General features: G+C 39.1%; 1 long non-coding RNA gene across 1 annotated transcript; it reads right to left on the reverse strand.

The window, feature by feature from the left end:
• Positions 1-10215: 10215 nt before the first annotated feature.
• Positions 10216-19320, reverse strand: LOC132624802 (uncharacterized). The gene is made up of 3 exons (XR_009576542.1): positions 18965-19320; positions 18141-18402; positions 10216-10651 (listed from the first exon to the last, which is right to left on the reverse strand). It is a non-coding gene; the product is annotated as an uncharacterized LOC132624802 (long non-coding RNA).
• Between the last annotated feature and the right edge of the window lie 3875 nt (positions 19321-23195).

The raw sequence follows: 23195 nt of genomic DNA on the forward strand, positions 1-23195 counted from the left end.
ATATCTTCCAAGGTCTGAATAGTGCGTTCAGCTTTCCCATCAGTTAGTAGATGAAATGTTGTGCTAAGCTTTACTTGAGTACCCAAACCTTCTTAGAAAGACCTCTAAAATTTAGCAGTAAACTGCGCTCCTCTATCCGTGATAATAGATAACGGGACACCATGAAGTCTCACAATTTCCTTAAGATACAACCTTGCGTAGTCTTCTACTAAATATATGGTTCTGACTGGAAGAAAATGGGTTGATTTCGTGAGTCTGTCCACGATCACCCATATGGAGTCATACTTGCTTCGGGAATGAGGTAACCCCACAATGAAATCCATGTTTATCGCTTCCCATTTCCAAGTTGGAATTTCCATTGCTTGTAATAATCCTCCTGGCTTTTGATGTTCAATTTTTACTTGTTGATAATTTGGACATTGAGCTACAAATTCTTCTATGTCTTTCTTCATTCCATCCTACCAATACATTAACTTGAGATCGTGATACATCTTTGTCGCTCCTGGATGAATAGAATACCGAGAATAATGAGCTTCTTCTAGAATCTGACGACGTAACTCCGCAACATTCGGAACACATAACCTACCTCGGTATCTAAGGAGTCCATCTATAGAAAGTTCAAATGGAGACTTCCCTTTCTCATGAAATGCATCTCTATAGTGGCTCAACTAAAGGTCTTCATATTGGCGCTCTCTCACCTCCATATCTAAGGCTGAAACAGTTGGGTTGTGAATACCAATTCCTGCATTTCCTGAATCAATTAGGCGAACTCCAAGGCTGGCTAGTTGGTGAAGCTCACGGTTTAATTCTTTCTTCTCCGAAAGAACCTCACAAAAACTTCCCATTGATTTGCGGCTAAGCGCATCAGCCAATACATTCGCCTTTCCGGGGTGGTATAAAATACTCACATCATAATCTTTCAATAATTCCAACCATCGTCTCTACCGAAGATTCAACTCCTTCTGTTTGAAAATATACTGGAGACTCTTGTGATTTGTAAAAACATCAACATGTACGCCATACAAGTAGTGTCTCCATATCTTTAGTGCATGAATAACCGCAGCCAATTAATATCATGAGTTGGATAGTTCTTCTCATGTTTTCGCAACTGCCTCGAAGCATAGGCAATGAATTTACTGTGCTGCATCAATACACATCCTAACCAAACGCCAGAGGCATCACAATACATAACATAGTCGTCTGGTCCTTCTGGGAGTGTCAGGAATGGGGCTGAAGTTAATTTATTTTTCAACTCTTGGAAACTATGCTCACAGGCATCAGTCCATTTGGAATTTGACTGATTTCTGAGTTAGCTTTGTCAGTGGTGCTGAAATAGAGGTAAATCCTTCCACGAACCTTCTGTAGTACTCTACCAACCTCAGGAAACTACGAACTTCCGTGGGTGTTGTTGGCCTTGGCCAAGTCTTCACAACCTCAATTTTTCTGAGTATCAACTCAAATGCCATCAGCTGAAATAACATGGCCCAGAAAAGCCACAGAATTTAACCAAAACTCGCATTTTAAAAAATTTGCATACAATTCTCGAGTCCGAAGAATTCCAAGGACAATACGCAAATGGTCTGCATGCTCAGATTCTCTCCGAGAGTATACAAGAATATCGTCGATGAACACGATTACAAACACATCTAAAAGAGGTCTGAATACATTATTCATCAAATTCATGAACACCGTCGGAGCATTAGTCAACCCAAATGACATTACCCGGAATTCATAATGGCCATATCTTGTTCTGAAAGCTGTTTTGGGAATATCTTCTTCTCTAACTCTCAATTGATGATAACCTGACCTCAGATCTATTTTGGAAAACCACTTGGCGCTCTGTAACTGGTCAAACAAATCATCAATTCTTGGTAGCGGATATTTATTCTTTATCGTCACATTGTTCAGCTATCTATAATTAATACACATCCGTAGGGAACCATTTTTCTTTCGCACAAATAGGACAGGTGCTCCCCACGGTGATGAACTGGGCCCAATGAATACCTTCTCAAGAAAATCTTTCAATTGTGCCTTTAGCTCTTTCAATTCTGTAGGAGCCATTCGGTACGAAGGAATAGAAATAGGCCTGGTGTCCGGTAATACGTCAATAGCAAAGTCAATATCTCTTTCCGGAGGAACGCCTGGGAGTTCATCTGGAAATACATCCGGGAATTCATTCACTATCGGAACGGAATGAAAAGTCGATGGCTTTGGTTCGGTATAATGAACTCGAACTAAGTGATAAATGTAGCCTTTAGCTATCATTTTCCTTGCCTTAACGTAGGAAATAAACCTACCTCTAGGAGACGCTGTATTACCTTTCCATTCAAGCGCGGGTTTTCCCGGAAATTAGAATCGAACCACTTTTATGCGGCAATCAACATTATCATAACATGAGGTCAACCAATCCATACCCATAATCATATCAAAATCTAACATTTCCAGCTCAATTAAATCAACTTTGGTCTGGCGTTCACATACCACAATTACATAATTCTTGTATACTTGTCTAGCTATCACGGGATCACCAATCGGAGTAGATACCTCAAAAGGTTTAATTGGCTCGGGTTTCACCCCAATATGGCCAGTAATATAGGGAGTAATATAAGATAATGTAGAACTCGGATCTATCAATGCATAGGCGTCATGAGAGAATATACTCAATATACTTGTAACCACATCTGGGGAGGACTCAAGATCCTGACGTCCCGCTAGAGCATAAATACGGGGCTGAGTACCACCTGAACTGGACGTTCCCCCTCTGCCTCTACCTCGACCTGCTGGAATCTGGGGAGTCTGCCCTATCAGGCGCACAGAAGAAGAAGAACCAACCGCTGATCCTGTGGGCCGAACTCCACCTCTGCCGTACCTCGAGGGACAATCACATATCAAGTGCCCAATCTGTCCACAAACATAACAAGCATCTGAACCTTGGCAACACGAGCTCGAATGAAACTTTCTGCACTGACTACATCATGGGACCTGTGGTCTCCTCTACTATAATCAACCCCAAACTGAGAACATGAGGCTCTCGAGCTCTGATCCTGTCTTGAATGAACGGAGTGGTCAAATCTCCTGCCTGCAAACTGAGGAGGTGCGCTAGTCGCTGACTGGCCTGAATACCTGGAATATGACTACCTTGATCCCTCTCTATAGTCACTACTTGTACCCAAGGATCTGGCCCTCTTACTTTGCCCTCTATTAATATCCTTCTCACCCCTTTGTGGGTGTTGCTGCTCTTCTAAGTTCTGGCCATGGGCCTGAATACGAGAAATGTCCATCCCTTCCTGTAGTGAAGCCATCTGGCAAACTTTAAACAAATGTGGCCCTAGGCCTCTCACGAACCTATGCACTCTATCTCCCATATCAGCCACCATGGTCGGAGCATATCTATCCAATGAATTAAAGTGAAGGCTATACTCCCGGGCGCTCATGTTCCCTTGCTTCAAATTTAGTAATCTATCCGCTCTAGATCGGCGGACCTCGGGTGGCAAATAGTGACGAAGGAAAGCATCCACAAATTCTTGCCACACTGGAGGAGGTACATTTTCTTTTCTTGAGGATATCCAATTATTATACCAAAGGATCACCACATCCCGGAGTCTATAAGATGCTAACTCCACAGATTCAATTTTGGAAGTATGAATAATCTTCAACGTTCTCAACATTTCATCAATAAAACCTTGCGGGTCTTCATCGATTTTGACCCGAAAATCTCCAGAGGATTCAAACTCATGAAATCACAGGCTCTAGTACTAACTGCCCTGTCACCTGGACCCAAACTCTGCCGCTGTACTTGGGCGGCAACTAACTGTGTCAGCAAATGGATAGCCTCGGTCATTTGTTGAGCCGAAGCAGCCGGTGGAGGAACTGAAGGCATAAGAGTTGGAGCTGAAGCCCCTTCTTTCTCTTCTATAATAGGTGGAGTGGAAGAGGTATTAGATGGAGCCTCGTTATGTGATTCACCCCCTTCTATATTAGTTGGCGGCTCCCTTTCTATCAGCCTTTCTATCGTAGTCTTGCCCTTCTGGGCAGCTGTAGCTTTTCTCTTTGGCGGCATCACTGAAATCATAACGCACAATTAGGGAGGAAAAAATCTTATAACATAGCTCTATCGCACGATCTCATAAGAAGAAGAATTGTCATTTTTCCTAAATGCCCCGTAGCTTCTTGTTTATAAGTGTGGCGCGCTACCCACTATAGACAAGACTCTGCTAGACATGGCTCGCATACACTTCCTAAGACTGAACTGCTCTGATACCACTTTTGACACGACCCGACTAGGGGCCATGACGGGTACCCGCAGCTAACTACCGAGCACTGCTCATATTACTAATCATCATACTCAACCTGAACACATACATATATAAATACCCCAAGGCTATACATAGATATACATAAGCCTGTACGGTTGCCAAAAATGATATACCAAAATGTACACTGACATCATCATAGGGCACCAACAACCCACATGTACGCATCTACGAGCCTCTACTAGAGTACTAGATATAAGACGGGACAAGACCCCGTCGTGCCCAAAACATATATGTATACACTTACAATAATAAATCAATGGCACCTCCGGAACAATGGAGTGCTCTCAAGTCTGCGGATAGCTCCTACAACTCTGGATCACCTCCTTGTCTACCTGTGGGCATGAACACAGCGTCCAAAAAGAAAGGACGTCAGTACGAACATTGTACTGAGTATGTAAGGCATGAAAAGAAATTAGCATAATAAACAAATCATGAACATGAGGTAAAGATATAACCTTCTTGGCCTTTAAGAGTAAATACATTTTTATATCTATCACTTATATCAACATATCACATATACCATCATCGTTAACCCGTGTCTGGGTAACCATCGTACACCGCCCACTACTGGTGTCATGTCCGGCCCTCTAGGCACGGTGTAATCATAAGCAGCTCACATTAGCAGTGACATGTTCGGCCATCTAGGCACGGTGTAATCATAAGCAGCCCGCATTAGTGGTAACATGTCCATCTATCTAGGCACGGTGTAATCTCATCATCATATACATCTCATAAAACATGCATAAGAGCTTAAGACAACTATCGCTCTATCGGGGTGACGTAAGGTGGGTCTAGCAATAATGAATAACATTAAAGAATCATATAAGAGTCTTTAGCTTCGTAAGAGTATCGTATCATAAGCTTTAGGATATCTAGGCTTTAAACTCATCATCATCATTATCATATTCGTTGCGTATTTCTCATCTTTATATCCTAAGAAGCTCTCTATCAACATTAACTCGTAGTTCATGGAACATAAGACGGTCATGGAGAAGAAGGATAGTCATATCGTAAGAATCATGCCTTAGAAAGAAGGGACTAGCCTTACATACCTTGTATCTCTTCAACTCTATCGTCTAATTGCGTGCCTCTCTAACTTGTGATTCTACCTTCAAGGGAATTCATACTAAAATTAGATAATCGATAACATAAATATGCTTGAACTAAAGGTAATGAAAATTGGGTAGCATCTCCTTAGTTTCTACAACTTTCTCCATGTCATATAACAACTCCCAAACATTTGTAAGAACATTCATAATCTCATAATCCACAATCTTCGTCAACCATACATCATTCAATTCTCCTACTTCCATTTCAAGGGCATCCATAACCATGGTCATAATATAGTATTACATTCATTCTCCTATTATGTTTCTCCCATGTTCTTAATATCATTTATAGCAAGATTCTGTTCATAATACATCAAGAGTCATGATTCATGTCAACTACTATTTAAGAATACCATTATTTTCACATTTGAGCTCTATATTCCATTTTCTTCCATAATCCAAGTCTTTCAAGCCCCCAATACTCTCAATAATAGGAAATAAACATAAAACTCACCTTAAGCACCTGGGAATAAGCCTTGAGTCACTTTACTCCATTAGAATGAAATCCTCCACTTGCATGTCAAGGGAATTCTTACTCTCCACAAACCCTCATAGGCTTCCTAGTAAATGAATCTCTTAAATCATGGCTTTGGATCTTAATTTCCTGGTATAGATTGTTGTAGAAATAAAGAGACGGTTCTAGAGGGTTCTAGAGAGATATAGAGTCTGTCTTGGGAGAAAATAATGAATTAAAACGTGGGAGGTTATATTTATAACCAGGGCTGGAAACTTCCAGATCCGCGGGTCGACGAGCTGGGTCGACGGCTCGTCGATGTGTCGACGGTCCGTCGACATGCGCCGTCGATTCTCCACCTGAGATGTCTGAGTGCAGAACCTCGTTGACGGTGCCAGGCGACGGCTCGTCGTCGTGTCGACGGTCCATCCCTTAGGCCGTCAACACTGACTGGATTTAGCTGTTTTCTGAACTGCTCTGTTTTGCTCCGATTCGATTCGTTTCACTTCTAATTCCCTCGCAATATTAAGAATACATACTTATACTCATGTACACATACAAGGTAAAATATGTCATAACCGATGCTTTGGTGCGGACTACCGTACCGAAGGTGTATACTACTAATAAGCCCAAAATCTCCTTGCCATAAAATGGGAGGTGTAACAACTTTGAAGCCCTCGGGTAAATTCAAGTTGGATGCATACACAAATTGTCATAGCTCAAGCTGTGCCAGTGAGGGTAGTTCTCATGGATCGTTCCAACATTGCGGTCATCTTTCGCTCAAGCCTTTTTCTTATTTTTTTTCCTGCTCAGCCTTCCACGCCTTTTCCATCTCCGAATAATGGTCAATTTCTTGATCGGGTGAAAATGTGCCTGGTGTGACAGGTGTGTGTAAAGAAACAGCAGGGCGAGTTTGGGGAATAGGGATGATTTTATCGGTTGGTAGTGGGATAACGCTTGGTTGTATAGTGATGCCGGTATAGCTATTCTGTGGTGTTAGGTAAGAGGGGATAGTGTGAGCGGTTTCGGAAATTTGGTTAGTGTTAAGTGATGGTGAGGTATGGTTCGAGGCACCAATGTGCCCATCGATTGGGGTTAATGGCATGGTGGTCATAATGGACCGGGTAGGGAAGTGATCAGGTAATGGTGAATTCAGAGATGGAAAAAATGGTGGTGGCCTTCTTTCTTCAGCAGGGGCCTCTCGGGCAGCATTAGCAGCTTTGTTCCATGCCACTTCCTCAAGAAAATAGGCGATTTTCTCAAACATCATTTTCATGACGTCTTCAGTAGGCGATGACTTAGGCAGTTCGCGCAAAGGCGATTCTCTGAGAGTAATGTCAGTTGGGGTACTTTCGTTCTCAGAAGTACCAGTCATTTTTTCTTTGCCTCTATTTTGTTGGGATAAGGATGGTATTGTAGCTTAGGTGTCACAACCCAACCAAAGGGCCATGACGGGCACCCGAAACTAACCTACCGAGCACCTTTAAACATACATCTCATAATCATCTCAAAGTGGCCCAATAAGATAGCTCATGGATATCATGATCGGTAAGGTCATATGCCACAAGATAACGACACATTTTTATATAATCCTCAACAATTATACTTATCATCACAAGCCGACAAGGCTGCTAAAATATCATATAACAATATGAACCGACAAGGTTATGAAATGTCTAACTGTACACATACGTCTACGAGCCTCTACATAGAATACAAGTGACCATAAAGACCAACACCAATAGACTGCAGCTCTGACGTATGTGGAGCGCTCATAAGAATCCGCTGATAAGGCACCTACGGATCTGATCCGTCTCCCTGCCTACCTGCGAGCATGAGCGCATTATCCACAAAGAAAAGAACGTCAGTACGAATAGTGTACCGAGTATGTAAGGCGGAAATGTAACATAACAAACATATACTGCAAATAAGAAGGATAAGAATCAACGTGGCACATCCGACTTACTAATGAGAATCTAGTACGCATGTCTCTTTATACTCTCATAGCCTTAACTCCATCTATGCTTAATACTATGATCCTGACATATATATTATCCTGGTGCTATCTGCCCAACTGATAAGTGGTAACTGCCCGACCGACCGTGGTACGGTGGTAACTGCCCGTCTGATTATTGCACGAGGTAGAGCGCAACTGCCCGACTGATCAGTGGTAACTGCCCAACCGGTCATAGACCTGTGGTAAATATAATCAACATCATGACCTGGGCCCCCTGAGTAATCTCTATACACTTCGCATGGTTATCACTTGTCCGTTATAGCATACATGATCACGTAAAACTTATAAGCACAGTTCTGGACCATTAGGACTTCTTTTCGCGTAGCTGAACATTTACCAAATTCTGAGACACATCATAAGCCTCTTTTCTAGCATAAAATACCTTATTGGAGATCCTCTACTAGCGCTTTATTCGTGTACTACAAAACATTACTTAAGTACACATTTCCAAACCCATCGGAGTGACGTAAGGTTGGTAAACCTCCGATTACATTATGGAACTATCATCATGAGCATATCTCACCTTGAAAGAATAAAATTATAAGATGAGATCAACATCAATGAATAACATCTATAATCATGAAACAAGCTCAATGATATCCTAAGAATATCAGGAACAATAAGCTTCGATATCTTTAGAAATAGGGTTATTGAAGATATCTCGTATAGGTTCACAACAAAGGAATTATGCCTTGAAAAAGAAGGGTTTAGCCTCAACATATCTTGTTGGTCTCGTTAAATACTTAACGCTTATCCTTCCAAGCTTGTAAATCTACATCCAAGAGAATTCATACTATTGTTAGGCTTATCGTCATATGCTTGTCTTAAGCCTTAAAATTAAATCCCCTTAGAATCTGCTGAAATTCGAGCAGCATCTCCTCTGTTTATATCCTTAGCCCGAAATCACAATACCAATAAAACAACAATAATAGCAACACCAATATCCACAACATCATCATCAACACCAATATACTCAATAAAACATCCCACACGATGTTTTCCCAATTTCTCGACCAATCATTAGACTTTACGAAGCTTAACAACTAAATTTTCATAATAAAATTCATAATATCAATAATAGAGAGTATCCTTACCTCAATCAAGGTTGGAAAAACTTGAAATCTTCTTTATCTTCGGCGGCCTCCTTTGATTCGTCGAGATTCGTTGTTTAGAACAAGAACTATAAGACCTTAAACGCTTCCCAAACCTAAATCCCGAGGTTTCACTTGATTTGGGCTAAACTTCTATGGAGGAAGCTGGGAGAATGTTCTAGGGGGTTAGGGAAGGTTTTAGGGGTTTTTGGATGAAAAAATAAGCGGTAAAACCCCTTTTATAATGTTCTAGGGTCGGTTGGCACTGACCTAGAATTTTCGGCTAATGTAGTCCGCGTGTCGCGCACTGTAGCTGTGCATTTCTGCTCTACTAGCCTGACTTGTAACGTCCATAATTCTCTACTCCACTGTTGTATCGATGAGAAGTTTGTTGCATTGGAAACTAGACTTCATGAACTTAAATTTAGGCTTTTGCTTTACTTCAGAACTCCTCATATACAAAAAGATATTCTTTCCCTAAGTTGGCTCATTCTTGTCATTCAAAGTAGCTCTCATCTTCATCTAAACTCATACTAACTCTACTTCTTCCACTCATTTCCTTATAAGACCTTCCGGAATTCCTCATATGCATCCGTTACTTATAAAATATACTTAATAATGCTTCGTCCCTTATACTCTAAAGTTGTTTTACTTAGCCATAGTTCAACATTCTTACGCTCAAATTTGATAAGTGCTTCTCTGCAAGTACGGGGTGTAACATTTGGATCTTGTGAAGTATGCCAATATGAACACGAATCAACCTCTTTTTCTATAAAAAAAGAATAACTCAAAAGCAAACAGAGTTAGTCTGTTAGAAAATTGAAAGAAAATCAAGATATCAGATATAGATGGCAGTTTAAAACACTTAGCACCTTAACATATGTTTGATTTAAATGCTCAATTGATCTCTAGAACCGGTTTTTGGGTACTTGGTTTTTTATCGAGTGAGGAAAATATAGTATTTATAATATATAGAGATCGAGTCTTACGTAGACGGCCTACGTATCCCTCCGCGGGAAGTCAGGCCCTTCCGTAGTTCGGTTTACATAAGATAAGACTCCCTATCTTAAAACCTACCCGTGTGTCACGACCCAACCCCGTAGGCCGTGACTAGTTCCCGAGCTGGACACTCGTATGTACCTGTTAACTATAATCATCCACAACTAGCATAATACAGACTTATCAATACCAAGGCAAGACGTCGTCTCAAAACTGTCGCATTATTTAGACGTATCACAACAACCTGTCTCCTGTGGAGGTACAACTTTCAATAGACATTATAGTACATAAGCCGACAAGGCTTTCATAATATATAAGGGAACATCCCCGCTATCCTAACACATTACTTCTCAAAACATATATATATATATATATATATCTATGCAAGCCGACAAGGCTGCCACTACGAATGGGAACGTCCCAAAACATAAGCCATATAGACACAACTGAACGACATCGATACACAACCCACACATATGTCTACAGACCTCTAAGAGTAACAACAGTATCATATGACGGGACAGGGCCCCGCCGTACCCCTGGATAAAATACATATACACCACAAAAGATTCTGTACCAAAATCTAGGCTCCGGAATAAGGGAACTCTCCAAGATAGCTGAATAGGACTCCTAAGCTGGCGGGTTACCAATGTGAGCATCTGTACCTGCGGGCATGAACGCAGCCCCCCCGAAGAAAGGGGGTCAGTACGGAATATGTACTGAGCATGTAAAGCATAAATACAATAAACAGGATCATACTGAAGTGAGGAGTACAGAAAACCAGTACAATAACCAAAAACCACAAGGCTTACCGTTGAATCATAAATTATGGTGTCAATATCAGACTTAACTCGTTATGAAACTTAATGTCACCATTAGAGAATCATCCTGTTTATATGCATATGTATAACGTATCCCGGCCCTCTAGTGAGGGACTCGGTGAATAATGCAGTGGATCTGTGCACGAAAACATGTCCTGGCCCGGGACTCAGTGAAAGATGTATTGAGGCATGCACGAGCAGAGTAGTGAGAAACCATATGCAAATTAAATCATATCTGAGACTCAATAGAAAAATCAAAACGAATCATCATTTGAAAACCAAGACAATAGTCATATCAAATACCTTTCGAATGTCGTTGTGGATTATATAAAAATAGAACCTCAAGGATTATATACACGTATCAAGACATAATAAAATAGTTTCTGGAAATCAAGAACATTAGCCATCCTAGTGGCTCTTTGAACATCATTATGAACTATATTAAATAAGGTCTCAGGGATCATAGACAGGTATCAAATCAATACGAGACAGCTTATGAAAGTTAAGGACATTAGTCATTATAGAGCCTTTAGGAATAGAGACTTATACATACGATTATACTATACAACATATAGAAAGCTCGAGGGCGGTGGCTTAACTACTTTAAAAGCTCTAACATCAAGAAGTGAATAAGAATCATGAATCATATTCGGAACTTATGAATGGAATTACCCCAAAGCTCATGTCATTCATCACTTACGTCTAGGACATGCCAAAAGAAAGAAAGGACAGCTTTACATACGTCATCGCTTACTCACTCATCCCATGTCTCATTTCTTGAACCTGTAAGTCTTATATACTTCCTTTTAATAGCTACCACCGAACCAGTCCTTCCAATTCTCACGTTAACCGTAAATGAGATGGAATGTTTCCGCTCTTCCTCAATCTTCTAAGAAACAAGCGGCTTCGACAACTTGGAAATAAACACAACACGTTGATGCATATAGTTTTCATTGCTACCTCCACTCCATTTGATGAATATTTTAAATTCAAGATGGGCTACCTTAAAAGAGTTGATGTACAGTTATCCATCTTCAATGAGAATTGATAAAGTAAAGGTATAAGTTTAAAAGTAATTGTATTGCTATTACGTTGAACATGCTTGCTGCTAGTTTAAGGGAATTAACTTTGCAAGTTGAAAACTCAATGAACTATCTTTCTTTTATTTATTGGAATGTGGGGCCCACCCTTAATAATTATAAATTCTAAAACTATTTTAAGATTGCCACCAAATACGTATATGAAGAATGAATCATTTCAACCTTTATTGAGTGGCTCCCACGTGGAAAGGGTCCTTTCCCACTTATCTATTTAATTCATTAGCTAACCTTTTTTAGTCTTCCACTAAATCCAAAAATTTAACAAATTATTCACATAATTTTTTTTATTATAACTACAGCCAATCTTATAATATTCCAGCCTACAAAATAATTCATAACAACCACCAAATAGTCCACATGATAACAATAACAATTTATCCGATTTTCCGTAATTAATTTCGTAGTTTCCGTCTCACAATTTAACTATGACCTAGATGAATTTAAATATATCTAGGAGTGGAGAATTATTATCTTATGTGCCATGAAATACTCTTTTCCACCTTACTTCACCATGAAGTAATCCCGTATTTTGCTAAGATTCGGAGGAAACTGATGTTATAACCATGAAATCAATGAAAGAGGACGAGAAAGTTTGCTACTCCTTGTTGAAGGGGAAACATCCAGCAACCTATTTTGCTTCCTATAGGTAAGAAAGTGTATGTATATCTAGTGGTTAAGTGGAAGGGGTGTAACAATCGTAATGAAAAGTGGAAATTTTAATGTAACATCGTGTAAATGTTAAACGGAGAAAACGAAGAAGATTTAAGGGGAAAAGTGAAGTAAGAATTTACAAAAATAATCTATGTGTTGGCAACGAAAATGAAAGCCATGTAGTTAATGATAGTGTGTAGTTATGGAACCATAGACACGTATATGGAACTATTAAAACTAAGGGGTAAGCATGAAAATGACTATGATGCCCTACATTAATTTAAAGACTAGAACTAATATATTAATGTCAACTCATCTTGCTGGAATAATAATAGTACTAACGTGTTAGGTAATTTGTTAAATATACTAGTAATAGCTAATTTGTTAAATATACTAGTAACAATCTTATCCACTTAATGGGTAATTGTTGTACATGGTAACAAAATAAACTGACTATTTAATTTCTTGATCTCAACTCACTTAAATAGCCGTTATTTTTAACATACTTCGTATACCCATTACCATGACCATGTGATGTAACAATAGTTCATAACCTCATTGGCCACACATAGAATATTATTTTCAATCATCGTCGTCACACTTTTTCGTCTTAAATCATTTTGGGACTTCATTCCTTGTATACGCCAAGATATTCATTTCACGCTTGAATATGATCAAATTCTCCGGGCTTAAATAAATTTACTCATGTTGGTCGGTCCAATTTCCTAGTCCAAAAATACCGGGTATTATAGCTCGGACTGCATTTCCATTCAAATAAATTTTGAACCTCGACGAGACTTATTTTCTTAGATTTGTTTAACTTCAAATATTTATAACACACCTGTACCATCACTACAACCACCCATAAGCTTGGGAGGATAGCCTTGTCTTTGTTACTAATATCATTTAACTCGCACGCTTTTCAACACATGAAAATATGGGATGTAACATCCTTCCCCCCTTTAGAACATTCGTCCTCAAATGTTAAACTAGTTCTGCACCCCCAATACTTTCTTAAACGTCCTTTTACTAAATTATGTCCTTCACAGGCCTCTTTCATTGGTCGATTCCTTCACTTTATTATAACGCATTCCAGCTATCTTAGTAACAATTTCCATAATATTTGTTCTTACTCTGCCTCTCGAGGTGGTAATTCCACGTCGTTGTCTTTACTCTCCTTCTCATTTCGCAGTTGGTTGACGATTGTATTGTGAGCTCTTCCGCTGAAATCTTACTCTCTTCCTGGTGCACTTACTCTTAACTTGACTCTTTTTCTCCTCCTATAGTTACTCCTTAAGATGACGTATCGTTCACTTCACTTTACCTTCTAATCTTTAAATAAGATCTTGTAACGCGCAGACACCCCTCATCGATTTATTAGACCTTACAATCCTTGGAGTATTTCATACTTTCGATAACTTGTAGACCCTTCGCAGTTTCTACGAATAAGCGACATTTCCCAGGGTGTAACATTATTTTACTCCAATAACCTTGCTTTGCTATGCTGTTACAGTCTGTATCCTGGAATCTTCAGCATCATGTGTCATTTTTCGACTTTCGTTTAAAGGTTTTTAATTATCACTTGTTGTCTATTTTGTCATACTCCTTTCCCTTCCTTTACTTACCATTCAAGTTTTTCGTATTCTACTAGGGGAGATTCCCTATCCCTTCTTCTTTGCTACTTATAAGTTACAATATCATTAGCATACAACTCCGTTGCCAACATCTTAATTCCTAATCCAGTATAGCTTGCTACCCTTTATAATATCTTTTTAAGTTACTCGTTACCATTCTCTTGTCGCATTCTCCCTTTTTATAAGCATATACTTCCTAATGACATACTATCCAAGGTCCTTACAAATAATTCTCAGCACTGTGTCAAATACCATCTTGACTACTGTTCGTTTACCGCTGGCGATCTTACCAACTTATTTCAGCATGAGATCTCACTTAAAGTTTAAGTGTTCACATTAAATGTGTTGCAGTGTCAGTTGATTTCATCTTACACTTGCATTTCTCTCATTCACTTCCCCCCTTTAGGGTGTACCCACATCATTATCTGTTTATATTCTACTCTATGTCCCCATTTTCAATTTTCAAATTCATATGATCCTAATCTATATTGCTTTTGTACCTCTACATGCTCCACCATCTCTACTTTATACTGTTGTAATATGCTACTTCATATCTTGTCCATCACTTTCTTATTATCAGTACACTAATTAAAATAGTATTTGTTTTACATAGTATTACACACCGCAACTTACATTATTGTCTGCTCTGCAGCTTCCAGCATGTTTTGTCCCTGTCATCATTATCTATTACAACTTATGTCATTTTACACCTTTTTCTTTTATCCCGTAGTCATTATAACTAAACCAAAACTTCATCTCTTTTCTGTATTTGCATCTCTGTACCTAAATTTCCTCTCCTTCCATATGCGTCCATATCATGTCTTTTTCAATTTCTGTTTTGTGTTATTATTCATGTAGCTATTATTTCTATTCCTTTATATCATTCTTCTGTCAACATCTTACATTTGCTTTTTGGTTCCTTTTGTTCCAATTTATTCATTTTCTCAGTTTCTGTCTCTCTCACTATCTTTTGTCATTATTCTAGTTCCTTATATCACATACATTAAATCAACCATTTTATTTCTTTTTTTTTTTGTCAACCCCTATTTTGTTGTAAGTCAATTTGTCTATCTAACACACTGTATGTTTGTATCCTTTCCTTTTCTCTAGTTCTCGTGTCTTATATATACACTGTTTGTTTTACTGTAATTGTCAACAATATCATAAATCTAATAGTCATTATATATTTTCTCTATAGTAATTTTCATCCTATTCGTAATGTTTGTTGTTTTTCACCAACACCTTTTTATTATAGCCTGTATCATGCTTCTTACGATTATTTCTGTACTATCTCATCATCAACATTATATAATAAGTCTTTTCATCAATTGCTATTTTTACGTCTTTATTTACTTGCTGCTGTTACACGTATCATTACATCTATTTATTTGCTATGTTTTTTTTTTTTTTGGCTAATATGTATATTCATTACTTCCTTTGTTATTCTTCTACGTGTTGTATCATTATATTATAATCTCTATATTGTATTTCTTCTGTGCAACACCTCTTTTATCCTTGTTCCTGCATGTGCCACTATTGTACTCATACTCTTCCATTTCTTATCATCTTTTCATATATTAACCTTCAAAACATATTATAAACTTATACCCCATTCTCTTCCTTTTTCCTATTTCTGAAAAAAAAAAATTGGGCAGAGTTTCCTCTATACTTTTTACTATCCCAGAACCTACACGCAGGAAATACCAACAATGTCTCACAGGGCCAACATATATACACATATATCATATCGTATCATAGCCACACAGGGCTCCCAACTTCAAGTGAAAGGTTTAAAGGTGTCGGGACTTACCTCACATATCGCACCTCGAGACGTACCTGATCCTTTAACGGCCTGATCTGTTATACTTTCCTACCCACATTTTCTTTCATCCTCCAATTTTATATTTCATTCACATTTCAATATCCTTACCTTATCCGACATGCCTCTTTCGTACCGTTACTTACCTGTGTACTTTGTAACTTCCAATATCGTCAGTCGCTTCCTTCTGTCGATGTCGTTCTTCAGTTGAAATCAAAGGTTAGTACAAGGAATTTCATCTCCTATGGCTGGAATCTATCGCACGATCTGAGATATGAACGAAAGGTAACATCCTAAATGCCCTATAGCTTCCTGTTTATAGGTGTGGTGTATAACATACCGATAAACAAGACTCTACTAGACACAGTCTGTAGACATTCCAAGGACGAACTGCTCTGATACCACTTTTGTCACGACCCAACCCCGTAGGCCGTGACTAGTGCCCGAACTGGACACTCGTATGTACCTGTTAACTATAATCATCCACAACTAGCATAATACAGACTTATCAATACCAAGGCAAGACGTCATCTCAAAACTGTCGCATTATTTAGACGTATCACAACAACCTGTCTCCTGTGGAGGTACAACTTTCAACAGACATTATAGTACATAAGCCGACAAGGCTTTCATAATATATAAGGGAACATCCCCGCTATAAACGAACCGACAAGGCTATCCTAACACATTACTTCTCAAAACATATATATATATATATATATATATATATATATATCTACGCAAGCCGACAAGGCTGTCACTACGAATGGGAACGTCCCAAAACATAAGCCATATAGACACAACTGAACGACATCGATACACAACCCACACATATGTCTACAGACCTCTAAGAGTAACAACAGTATCATATGACGGGACAGGGCCCCGCCGTACCCCTGGATAAAATACATATACACCACAAGAGATTCTGTACCAAAATCTAGGCTCCGGAATAAGGGAGCTCTCCAAGATAGCTGATTAGGACTCCTATGCTGGCGGGTTACCAATGTGAGCATATCTCTACCTGCGGGCATGAACGCAGCCCCCCCCCCCCCCCCCCCCCCCCCGAAGAAAGGGGGTCAGTACGGAATATGTACTGAGCATGTAAAGCATAAATACAATAAACAGGATCATACTGAAGTGAGGAGTACAGAAAACCAGTACAATAACCAAAAACCACAAGGCTTACCTTTGAATCATAAATCATGGTGTCAATATCAGACTTAACTCGTTATAAAACTTAATGTCACCATTAGAGAATCATCCTGTTTATATGCATATGTATAACGTATCCCGGCCCTCTAGTGAGGGACTCGGTAAATAAAATCATATCATCATCATGTATATATATATAACGTGTCCCGACCCTCTAGTGAGGGACTCGGTGAATAAGATCATCATGTGCCATCCTGGCCGCCATCCCCATATCATCATATCATCATGTCATCATATCATCATATACATATATATATATAACGTGTCCCAGCCCTCTAGTGAGGGACTCGGTGAATAATGCAGTGGATCTGTGCACGAAAACATGTCCTGGCCCGGGACTCAGTGAAAGATGTATTGAGGCATGCACGAGCAGAGTAGTGAGAAACCATATGCAAATTAAATCATATCTGAGACTCAATAGAATAATCAAAACGAATCATCATTTGAAAACCAAGACAATAGTCATATCAAATACCTTTTGAATGTCGTTGTGGATTATATAAAAATAGAACCTCAAGGATTATATACACGTATCAAGACATAATAAAATAGTTTCTGGAAATCAAGAACATTAGCCATCCTAGTGGCTCTTTGAACATCATTATGAACTATATTAAATAAGGTCTCAGGGATCATAGACAGGTATCAAATCAATACGAGACAGCTTATGAAAGTTAATGACATTAGTCATTATAGAGCCTTTAGGAATAGAGACTTATACATACGATTATACTATACAACATATAGAAAGCTCGAGGGCGGTGGCTTAACTACTTTAAAAGCTCTAACATCAAGAAGTGAATAAAAATCATGAATCATATTCGGAACTTATGAATGGAATTACCCCAAAGCTCATGTCATTCATCACTTACGTCTAGGACATGCCAAAAGAAAGAAAGGACAGCTTTACATACCTTATCGCTTACTCACTCATCCCATGTCTCATTTCTTGAACCTGCAAGTCTTATATACTTCCTTTTAAATAGCTACCACCGAACCAGTCCGTCCAATTCTCACGTTAACCGTAAATGAGATGGAATTTGTCCGCTCTTCCTCAATCTTCTAAGAAACAAGCGGCTTTGACAACTTGGAAATAAACACAACACGTTGATGCATATAGTTTTCATTGCTACCTCCACTCCATTTGATGAATATCTTAAATTCAAGATGGGCTACCTTAAAAGAGTTGATGTACAGTTATCCATCTTCAATGAGAATTGATAAAGTAAAGGTATAAGTTTAAAAGTAATTATATTGCTATTACGTTGCTGCTAGTTTAAAGGAATTAACTTTGCAAGTTGAAAACTCAATGAACTATCTTTCCTTTATTTATTGGAATGTGGGGGCCACCCTTAATAATTATAAATTCTAAAACTTTTTTAAGATTCCCACCAAATACGTATATGAAGAATGCATCATTTCAACCTTTATTGAGTGGCTCCCATGTGGAAAGGGTCCTTTCCCACTTATCTATTTAATTCATTAGCTAACCTTTTTTAGTCTTCCACTAAATCCAAAAATTTAACAAATTATTCACATAATTATTATTTTTTATTACAACTACAGCCAATCCTATAATATTCCAGCTTACATAATAATTCATAACAACCACCAAATAGTCCACATGATAACAATAACAATTTATCCGATTTTCCGTAATTAATTTCGTAGTTTCCGTCTCACAATTTAAATATGACCTAGATGAATTTAAATATATCTAGGAGTGGAGAATTATTACCTTATGTGCCAAGAAATACTCTTTTCCACCTTACTTCACCACGAAATAATCCCGTACTTTGCTAAGATTCGGAGGAAACTGATGTTATAACCATGAAATCAATTAAAGAGGACGAGAAAGTTTGCTCCTCCTTGTTGAAGGGGAAACATCCAGCAACCTATTTTGCTTCCTATAGGTAAGAAAGTGTATGTATATCTAGAGGTTAAGTGGCAGGGGTGTAACAAACGTAATGAAAAGTGAAAATTTTAATGTAACATCGTGTAAATGTTAAACGGAGAAAACGAAGAAGATTGAAGGGGAAAAGTGAAGTAAGAATTTACAAAAATAATTTATGTGTTGGCAACGGAAATGAAAGCCATGTAGTTAATGATAGTGTGTAGTTATGGAACCACAGACACGTATATGGAACTATTAAAACTAAGGGGTAAGCATGAAAATGACTATGATGCCCTACATTAATTTAAAGACTAGAAATAATATATTAATGTCAACTCATCTTGCTGGAATAATAATAGTACTAACGTGTTAGGTAATTTGTTAAATATACTAGTAATAGCTAAATTGTTAAATATACTAGTAACAATCTTATCCACTTAATGGGTAATTGTTGCACATGGTAACAAAATAAACTCACTATTTAATTTCTTGATCTCAACTCACTTAAATAGCAGTTATTTTTAACATACTTCATATACCCATTACCATGACCATGTGATGTAACAATAGTTCATAACCTCTTTGGCCACCATAGTCTATTATTTTCAATCATCGTCGTCACACTTTTTCGTCTTAAATCATTTTGGGACTTCATTCCTTGTATATACCAAGATATTCATTTCACGCTTGAATATGATCAAATTCTCTATGCTTAAATAAATTTACTCATGTTGGTCGGTCCAATTTCCTAGTCCAAAGATACGGGGTATTATAGCTCGGACTGCATTTCCATTAAAATAAATTTTGAACCTCGACGAGACTTATTTTCTTAGATTTGTTTAACTTCAAATATTTATAACACACCTGTACCATCACTACAACCACCCATAAGCTTGGAAGGATAGCCTTGTCTTCGTTACTAATATCATTTAACTCGCACGCTTTCCAACACATGAAAATATGGGATGTAACACCGTGACCAGGCCCGATAGGGCTTCCTGCGTATCCCTTCTTGGGACATCAGGTCAGCGCAGTTCCATTTACACAAAATGGAAGGGTGGGGGGACAAATCCGTATTAAGTACAAAAAATGGGATCCCCCCTAAAACTACCCAAAAGCGACCTTTCTTTTGAGGTCAACAAAGGTGTTTGTCCATTCAACCCTTTCTAGCCCTGAAGGCCCCAAATCCTAATACTGGGATGAGAGCACCAATCAAATGGCAGCTTTGTGGACCAAATTTTCCAACTCAAACTTGAATGCATCGCATTCTTCTATGTCGTGCTCCAAAGCTCCAGAATGGTACAAACACATTTTACGGCGGCTAACTCCTTTAGTTTGAGCCCTTCTAGCTCTGATGGGGCTAATCTTTCCGATAGTGACCAATTATGAAAGATGCTGGCGTAAGAGTCCCTAAACACTGTAAAGTCATAACGCCAAATATGAGTGTTCAGCATAATCCCTTCAGTTGGGGTAATGTTGTCAAGGACCAAAAGTGAGTGCAGGCCCCATATCTTGGTGATGCTTTTCTCATTTATCAGCTTGATGAGTCTCTTCTTGAAGGCTAAGAATTCATTGATGGTGTGCCCTGCCTGATCCTGGTGATAAGGGCACCTTTTATGTGCGAAGACCGGAGCTCATGGTGGCAACCTATCGAAGCAAATACTGACTATTCCTTTGCTTCGAAACTTGATCATCATTTCCTCACTCGTAATGTGCTTAGGCGAGACGCGGTAGGGATAATCCAATGCCTTAATCGCAATAGCCTACCATTCGGATGAAGTTGGTCGGACATACCCTATTCACTCCTCAGGCTCTTCCCTAGGGCTTGATAGCGCAATAGAAGTTCCTTCTCTTTTTAGGCTTAATGGCACAGCGGATGTTCCTTCCCTTTTTGGGCTTGATGGTGTAGCGGAGGCAGCCTCCCTTGATGGCCATGTGGGCTCCTGTGGGTTTGACTCCATTTCTTCTTCCTCGGACTCCTCCATCACCGGGATGTATTCGGAAAGGATCTCTTTCCCGTTGTCCAGGACGTTCTCTCCTTGAGCTTCCGTTGATTTCTTGGGCAGACTTTCTGCCAAATCCATTAACTCATCAGCCTCTTTGATCTTGGATTTGAATACTCGGATCTGATTTTCGAGATCTTAAATCTTTCGACGAAGCGAGACCTCATTCTTTCTCATAACCTCGAGCTCGGGTGCATTTTTGTTGTTCATGTTGTTCATCTTCAGATTCTGAGAAGGTTATTAGACTTACTACGGGTAGTTTTGTTCATTGTTTTTCTTTGGGTGAGTGGGCGGTGCTCGAGATTAATTAAGCATTTAAGCAAAACATATGAAAGCAAATAAGTCACACCAAACATGTTATAATATTACACTACGCGCGTTCCTAAGCATACTAAATGTTTGAAACATAAATGTTTCATTTGAATCAAACCATTGCCCTATAATCATTAATAATAATATCCTTCCCGAAGGGGTACAAAAGATAAAGTAAGGATAGTGCATAAAATAAATCAGCAAAAGTGTCCTCCAGTGATGGATGATGTAGCCCGATCCCGATCAGTCTTGGCTTTCTTCACCTTTTGGTCGATCAAATAATCATTAGTAAGCTCCAATTCATGTCTCATACTTTCTATGATGGCTCTGTCATGCTCAATTTTCTCCAAATACTTAGCATCTCTATCGTCAGCTCTCCTCTTAATCGAACGGGCTCGGATCTCGACTTGTGAATGCTTGTCTGGGACGTAGCTGTAGAGAATAGGCCTAGGAAGAAGTGTGCCTCGTAAGTCGGCCCTCAACCAATCCTTATACTCCACAACACAACCATAACGAAACCTAACTTCGGCTAAGGCATCAGGACCCCAAATCATGCGACCCTTCCACTCTTGTATGCAATCCAAAGCTCGCAGTGGTCTGTCAATGTCATAGTCAATGATAAAATCCCCCATGCCTCAAATTTGGGGCATGACTTGAATTCTCCCAAATTGTCTCAAGACCCCGGCAGGTGCATACGGACGAATCCCTGAATTCCCATAAGTGGTAAGAATGGACATTTTCTTCCCTTAACCATGACTTCCGTGGACATGAAGTCGTGGAACATACATTGAATGCTTTCCTTCTTTAATCTAAAAAAGGTGAATGTCCAACTTTGTCTGTTTTGCTCTTCGAAGTTTGGGCGAAAATCCCGAAGACCATCCCTTTCGGCCGGCTTACTTAAGTGTTGTTCACCCCTAACCTTGATCATGCGCTTGAGGATCCATCATTGCAGGAGCAAGTTACAGCCTTGGAAGTACTTGTAATGCTTCCGGCAGAGGCTCAGGGCTCGGTAAAAATCAGCTAGTATGATTGGGGTTATGTCAACGTATTTGGTTTCCTCTTACTGCGTTATACCGTAGAAGATGGCATGGGCAACCGAAATGACTCGGACATCTATGGCTAAGGACCAATCTGTAGGAAAAACCATGGTTTCCAGGAAGCAAATGGCGAAAGCTAAAGGTCTAGTGGTCGTCCATTCGGCATAAGTCTTAAATTTCCTGGGATACTCTACAAATCCATCCAGGCTCCCAAACCTCTTGTATAGCTCTCTAAAGGGTATGGTGGGGCCATGGGCCCAATTGGGGTAATTTAAAGAAAGCATTCTACAAATATGGGAGTAAGTGGGTTTTTCTGGGATTAAAACATTTTAGTCGAGTTTCTATCTTATTTTTAGGCCCGAGCCTATGCTAGTCAAAACATCCCTAAACTCCTCTAGACTCGACGTCATTTCGATGTCATCCTCTAATCTGAAAACCATTCTATCCCTATCCCTATCCCAAAATTCGGTAATTACCTCTATCAATTCCTTGCAAGATGTCATAGTGATAATGGATGTTAAGTTCCCCAAGTGACATGAAATTCCCTTTTTCTCCTCCAAGGACATTCGGCCCCACCAAATACGCAACAGCTCTGTAGTCAAAACCATGTCGAAACTCAAGTCGATCGACATCTACAAAACAGAAGTCAAGGTTAACCCCCCCCCCCCCCAACTAAGCAATGATTTCATTCATAGGCATATTTACATATTTTCAAATAGCTTT

The sequence above is a fragment of the Lycium barbarum genome, chromosome 12 (genome assembly GCF_019175385.1).
Source record: "Lycium barbarum isolate Lr01 chromosome 12, ASM1917538v2, whole genome shotgun sequence".
Taxonomy (NCBI): domain Eukaryota; kingdom Viridiplantae; phylum Streptophyta; class Magnoliopsida; order Solanales; family Solanaceae; genus Lycium; species Lycium barbarum.